The sequence below is a fragment of the Colobus angolensis genome, unplaced genomic scaffold (assembly GCF_000951035.1).
Source record: "Colobus angolensis palliatus isolate OR3802 unplaced genomic scaffold, Cang.pa_1.0 Scaffold6, whole genome shotgun sequence".
NCBI classification, from domain to species: domain Eukaryota; kingdom Metazoa; phylum Chordata; class Mammalia; order Primates; family Cercopithecidae; genus Colobus; species Colobus angolensis.
In genome coordinates this window covers 4,520,904-4,527,589 of record NW_012119598.1, presented here as the reverse complement: position 1 = coordinate 4,527,589, position 6,686 = coordinate 4,520,904, and the positions used below count along the sequence as shown (strand labels likewise).

The window sequence follows — 6,686 nt, the reverse complement described above, 5'->3', positions numbered from 1 at the left end:
TCCCAGCTACTCGGGAGGCTGAGGCAGGAGAATGGTGTTAACCCATGAGGCGGAGCTTGCAGTGAGCTGAGATCACGCCACTGCACTCCAGCCTGGGTGACACAGCGAGACTCTGTCTCAAAAAAAAGAAAAAGAATGAACAAACAAGCAAACAAGCTGGCAGGCTGGGACCACACAAATAGAGTTGGTTATGTGTGCATTCTCAAACTAATGGCAAGTTACATACAATTATTATTACTGTGATTCTCGTTTTCCCTTTAATTGCATACTTAATTGGAGATGCACAGTTTCAAGCTTCCTGGAAGAAACAGGGTGACTGTTAACATTATTGTCAGGCTGCATAACTTGGGGCCCCCTTCTATTGGTGATTTTGCCTGAGCAAGGGTTACAACATAGATTGAACTTAAAACAACAGCATGCTCTGTCAGTTAGAATGTGGGAGTGTAACTTACTGTTCTTTTTGATTCTACAAAATTCATTTCTGGCCAGAAATGAACTGTTTTTTCTCGCTCTGTTATAAGTGTGTCTATTTTCAGCTATGTCAGTGGGAAATACCTTCCTTCTTTTGGGTGTTCCAATAACTGAGACTTGAGGTTTGGATTGCTGCAGCCTGCTGTAGGAACTCTGGACGGCCAGTGGTACAGTTACAACGCATGGTAGAGCCACTTGGAGATGAAGTCAGTACCAGAGGGGCTTAGATCCTGTGTTATCAGAAATGGACTAGCATCCCTCCCTGGTCAGCCAGCACCTCCATGAGAGCTCCAGGATGGAGTGCAGTGGTGCAATCATACCTCATTCCAGCCTCCACCTCCTGTGCTCAAGTGATCCTCTGACCTCAGCCTCCTCCGCAGCTGGGACTACAGGCATGCACCACCACATCCAGCTAATTTTTGTTATTATTTGCAGAGATGGGGGTCTCATTTTGTTGCCTAGGTTCATCTCATTCCTAACTTCAAGTGATCCTCCTGCCTCAGCCTCCCAAAGTTAACTTTATATTTAAAATACAAAAGAAAAACCTGGGTTTTTTTTTTTGTTTTAATTATGGATGTTTAGTTCTTTTTCTTTCTTTCTTCATGTAATCATTTCTGGGTAACCAATATAGAGTAATATAGGCAAAGCATCCTTCAGGTGAAGAGGAGATTGACAGGAAGAGGAACAAAACCTATTTTTAAGGTCAAAAGAAATTTCTTCTGGAAGGAAGGCTTTCGACCCAGCAGCAGCAAGACAGCAGTATCCATTTTTAAATTCTTGGTCTGATGGATGAAAGTCAGAGAAATAGGGCCATGTCTTCAGGATACACATGCAAGGAAATCACTATATGTTTGGAAATGGCATCTGGGCAATGGAGCAAACTTTTAGTGATGAATTCAAGACCTCAAAGGCCAATGTGTTCCCAGTGACTGACTGGACTCAGCCTGAGGCCAGGTCCCTGAAGGCACAAACTCAGGACTCTGAGGAGTCATTTCTTACCCCTTAATGCCGTTCACCTCAGCCTCATGAGCCTCCTTAAACTGGCTTCCAACCATAGCAAAGAATCACTGCACCCAAATACCTCTGAAACAAAGGCACCCCGCTGCTGCTTGGCAGTTGCACATGGCAGGAATTACCAGCTGCTAAACGTGTCTCGATGTCTATCACCGTCTACATTGGGAGGCTACGGAGACAAAATCTAAATCAATATAGAATGGGAATGTCTCTAGAAAATCGAAACCCATTTCTCCAACTTCACATAAATAATTACTGCATTTTTCAATGTTAATGTTGCATTTTAATTACAAAAGTAAAAGGTTTCCATTGGAATAACTAAAATGAAACAACTCAGCAAAGTCTACATAGTAAAAAGGGAAAGTTTTGCTTCGTTTTCCTTCTCCAAGCTCTATCCTTTCTCTGGAGGTAGCCACTGTCCTGAATTTCCTAAGTCTCCTTCAAAACTCTTTTCTATGCATTTATAGACACACATATATAGGTACAAACGTATAGTTTTCTTTTGGCATACATGGATCCATACTGTGTATCTTCCTTTGCAGCTTATTAAAACTCTATAATCTGTACTGGAGATATGTTAATGTCAACCTTCTTTTTAACAGTATTCCACTGTAGGGATATATGCCTTCATTTAATTATTCAGCTACTGAATGTCATAGGTTGTTTAAATTTTTTACTATTATAGACAATGCTTTAGTGCATGGCCATGTTTATCTATTTTTGTGCTCAGGTACAAGTTATTTCTGTAGGATAATAACTAGAAGTGGAATTGCTAAGTTGAAGGACGTGTACATGTAACAGGATGTGAAAATATACATTTTTCTGTTGGGTTTGTTTTCTCCAAGGCCCCAAAGTCTGAGAAAACTCGAGTAGGTGCCAGACACCTATTCATGCACAAGGTATCTATCAATATGTGAAGAAACGGAGCATTCATTCAGGATTCCTTAAGGCATGTGAGGATTTCTTTAGGCACAGAGTCGGGGCAGTGCTGTGTACTATGTCATTCCCCTTCCCGCTCTTGGCTTTAAGGGGACTTTAGAGAAGTACCTGGGGAATGGGACTATGTCTCCTAACACCGGTGCGTCAGTCTCCTAGGGCTGTCCTAACAGTACCACAAAGGGGGTCGCTTAAAACAACAAATTTATTGTTTCACAATTCAGGAGGCTGGAAGTCAGAAATCAAGGGGGCAGCAAGGCCATGCTGAAACCTTGAGGGGAGAATCTTTCTTTGTCTCTTCCTAGTTTCTGGTGTTTGCCTGCAATCGTTGGTATTCCTTGACTATGGATGTATCACGCCCATCTCTGTCTCTACTGTCACAAGAGATGTCTCTTTCTTCTTATAAGGACACCAGTCATACTGGATGAAGAACCCTCTCTATACATATTATGACCTCATCTAAGTCTAATTACTTCTGCACCCTGTAAAGACCCTATTTCCAAATCTAGTCACTTTCTGGGGCACTGGGAATTAGGACTTCAGTGTATCTTGTTGAGAGACAATATATGTTGTTGAGGGACATCTATGTGTTTTGTTGAGCCCACAACACCTGGAAACATAACGGTGAGTGGCTGGGATCACAGCTGCCTGTGGCCACAGGGAAAAGAGGGCAGTGTTGGAAGCCAACTGTGCTTTCATTAACCGGGTGAAGGTATGGGGAGCAAGGGCACAGATTTTCTATGAGCTAAATGTAAACCCCAGCCGGGCTTGGTGGCTCATACCTGGAATCCCAGCACTTTGGGAAGCCAAGGTGGGTGGATCACTTGAGGTCAGGAGTTTGAGACCAACCTGGCCAACATGGCAAAACCCTGTCTCTACTAAAATTCAAAAATTAGCCAGGTGTGGTGGCACATGCCTGTAATCTCAGCTACTTGGGAGGCTGAGGCAGGAGAATCGCTTGAACCCGGGAGGCGGAGGTTGCAGTCAACTGAGATCATACCACTGCACTCCAGCTGGGCGACAGAGTGAGACTCTGTTTCAAAACTAAAGAAACTAACTAACTAAATAAATAAAAATGTAAACCCCTTAGAAAATACAGTTGACCCTTGAATAACATGGAGGTTAGGGGCTCTGACCCCTGCCCAGTTGAAAATAAGCATATAAGTTTCTTTTGTTAAAGAGTCTTGGCTGGACTCGGTGGCTCATGCCTGTAATCCCAGCACTTTGGGAGGCCGAGGCGGGTGGATCATAAGGTCAAGAGATCGAGACCATTTGGCCAACATGGTGAAACCCTGTCTTTACTAAAAATACAAAAATTAGCTGAGAGTGGTGGCACATGCCTGTAATCCCAGCTGCTTGGGAGGCTGAGACAGAGAATTGCTTGAATGCGGGAGGTGGAGGTTGCAGTGAGCTGAGATCGCGCCATTGCACTCCAGCCTGGGCAACAAGAGCAAAACTCCGTCGCAAAAAAAAAAAAAAAATGTCTTGCTATGTTGCCCAGGCTGATCTCGAACTCCTGGGCTCAAGCAATCCTCCTGCCACAGCCTTCCGAGTAGTTGAGCGTGGTAGTCTAGCACCTGTACCATGCCACCACATCCAGCTACTTTGTTGACTTTTGATTCACTCAAAACTTTTACTAATAGCCTACTGTTGACTGGAAGCCTTACTGTTAACATAAACAGTTGATTAACACATATTGTAAATGTAATATGCATTATACATCACATTCTTAAAGCAAGCAAAAAAATGTTATTAAGAAAATCATGGCCAGGCGCAATGGCTCATGCCTGTAATCCCAGCACTTTGGGAGGCCGGGGATCACTAATGGCACTTTTTGTGGGTCCCATGGTGTTATTCAAATTTTATGGTATTGCACTAAACACAAAAAAATGCATGAGAACTGTGAAATCACTTTACTGTGATATGTAATTTACTAGAGAGATGAGCTGCTCACACAGAGATGACTGGCATCACATGGCATTTTAAGTGGCTATTCACACCACTTGAGCTCACAGCAAGAACAACGGGAGGTGGCTATGAAATTACTACAGCACTACGGTATTGCTACAGTTACTTTTCTACAGTTAGGATTTAATACTGCATTTTTTTTTTTTTTTTTTGAGGTGGAGTTTTACTCTTGTTGCCCAAGCTAAAGTGCAATGGCGTGATCTCAGCTCACTGCAGTATCTGCCTCCCCTGTTCGAGAGATTTTCCTGCCTCAGCTTCCTGAGTAGCTGGGATTATAGGTGCCAACCACCATGCCTGGCTGCTTTTTGTATTTTTAGTAGGGATGGGGTTTCAACATGTTGGCCAGGCTGGTCTTGAACTCCTGACCTCAGGTGAGCTACCCCCTTGGACTCCCAAAGTGCTGGGATTACAGGCGTGAGCCACTGCGCCTGGCCTAATACTGCATCTTTATTCTCATTTACATTTCCCTTGACTGTGAATGACACCAAATACAATCTGTAAGTGCTTGTGTAAGTTTTTATAAATTTTAACTTTTCCTAATAGGTTTGTGTACATTTTATGGTAGTAAATGATAGAGTAGACTAGTATCTACATAAATTCTATGCAGTCACAACATCCCTTTTTCTCTTTTTTTTGAGTCTCACTCTGTTGCCCAGGCTGGAGTGCAGTGACACAATCTCAGCTCGCTGCAAACTCCACCTCCCAAGTTCAAGCAATTCTCCTACCTCAGCCTCCCAAGTAGCTGGGATTACAGGCGTGTACCATCACACCCGCCTAATTTTGTATTTTTAGTAAAGACAGGGTTTCACCATGTTAGTCAGACTGGTCTCAAACTCCTTACCTCAAATGATCCACCTGCCTCAGCCTCCCAAAGTGCTGGAATTACAGGCATGAGCCACCATGCCCACCACCCTAATTTTTTCTTAATTTTTTTGCTATTTCTGGACTATATGATTGGTCTACAAATTTTTTCAAATTATGGCAAATCTTCAAAAAAATTTCCAATATATTTACTGAAAAAAATCCACCTATTGTTGCGGGATCAGGAGGACCAGAGAGAGACCTTGGGGTGTATACAGAAGGATGTCTTTATTATTGAGTGCACTTAGACCTAGCAGATTTAACATTCAAAGACTAGGCGCAGAACAAAGACAGTACTTGACTTTTATACTTCATAAAAGGGGGTGGGCTAGCTTGAAGCAAGCTTACAGTGGCGTGAAAGCAGGGATACAGAGGCAGGATAAAGACAGTTAATTAAGTTGTAACAGGTTCATAACTCAGGATTACACACGACCGTTGCCAAGCAACCCAATGTCTGTTATCTAGATTTTGCCTAGGCATGAGCTTATCCTATAACCTTCATTATGGCGCCCAGGTGGCCACAACTCAGGCCTGTTTAGAGGCTCATGACCTTCACTCTACTGCTTAGACAAAACAGAATTACTTTAAGTTACTATTTACAGAGAACAGGAATCTATAAACTTATTCCATAAAACAAAGGAAAATTTGTTTTTCTTCTCCCTGTGTTGAGGGAGTGCTGGGAGAGTTTCCAGAGCACATTAGATAGTATTATTAAAACTTTTTCTGGGTCTGGGCTGTGCCTATTGCTGCCTTTGGGAAAAGTCAGCCTAATCCAGGAAAGTTTATTTCTTTTTTTCATTGATTTTATTTTTCTTTAATCTCCTGCCACACCATAAGTGGACCTGTACAGTTCAGATGAGCTGTTCAAGGGTCAGCTGTAGTCGTTTGGAGCCTGCTTGAATAGGAGGAACTCAGGAGGGTTTCCATCAAAAGATGATGCAATTTCCGTTGAAATAGGATGGAAGTGAATCTCACAAAAGCTGGGGAAGGCGGTGCTGTGGTCTGAATGTTCATGCCCCTCAAAATTCATATGTTAAATCCTAACCTCCAAGGTGATGGTATTACATGGTGAGTAGGCCTTTAAGAGGTGATCAGGTCATGGGGGTGGTGCCTTGTAAACTAGGCCTAAGAGAGATACCCACCCCTAACCCCTTCCACTACATGAAGACGCAGCAAGAGGTGCCATCTACGAACCAGAAAGTTTTCTCCAAACATGGTATCTGCCTTGATTTTAGACTTCCCAGCCACCAGAACTACGAGAAATAAATTTTTCTGTTTATAAGCTACCCAGTCTATAGTATTTGTTGTTATTTTTGTTTTTGTGAGACGGAGTCTCGCTCTTGTCGCCCAGGCTGGAGTTCAATGGCACGATCTCGGCTCACTGCAACCTCCACTTCCAAGGTTCAAGCGATTCTCCTGCCTCAGCCTCCCGAGTA

General features: G+C 43.0%; 1 protein-coding gene across 2 annotated transcripts in view; it reads right to left on the bottom strand.

The window, feature by feature from the left end:
• The window catches only part of LOC105526592 (chromosome unknown open reading frame, human C6orf201), a 57,923-nt gene that overhangs the window by 41,345 nt on the left and 9,892 nt on the right, over nt 1–6,686 (bottom strand). The window lies entirely within an intron of this gene.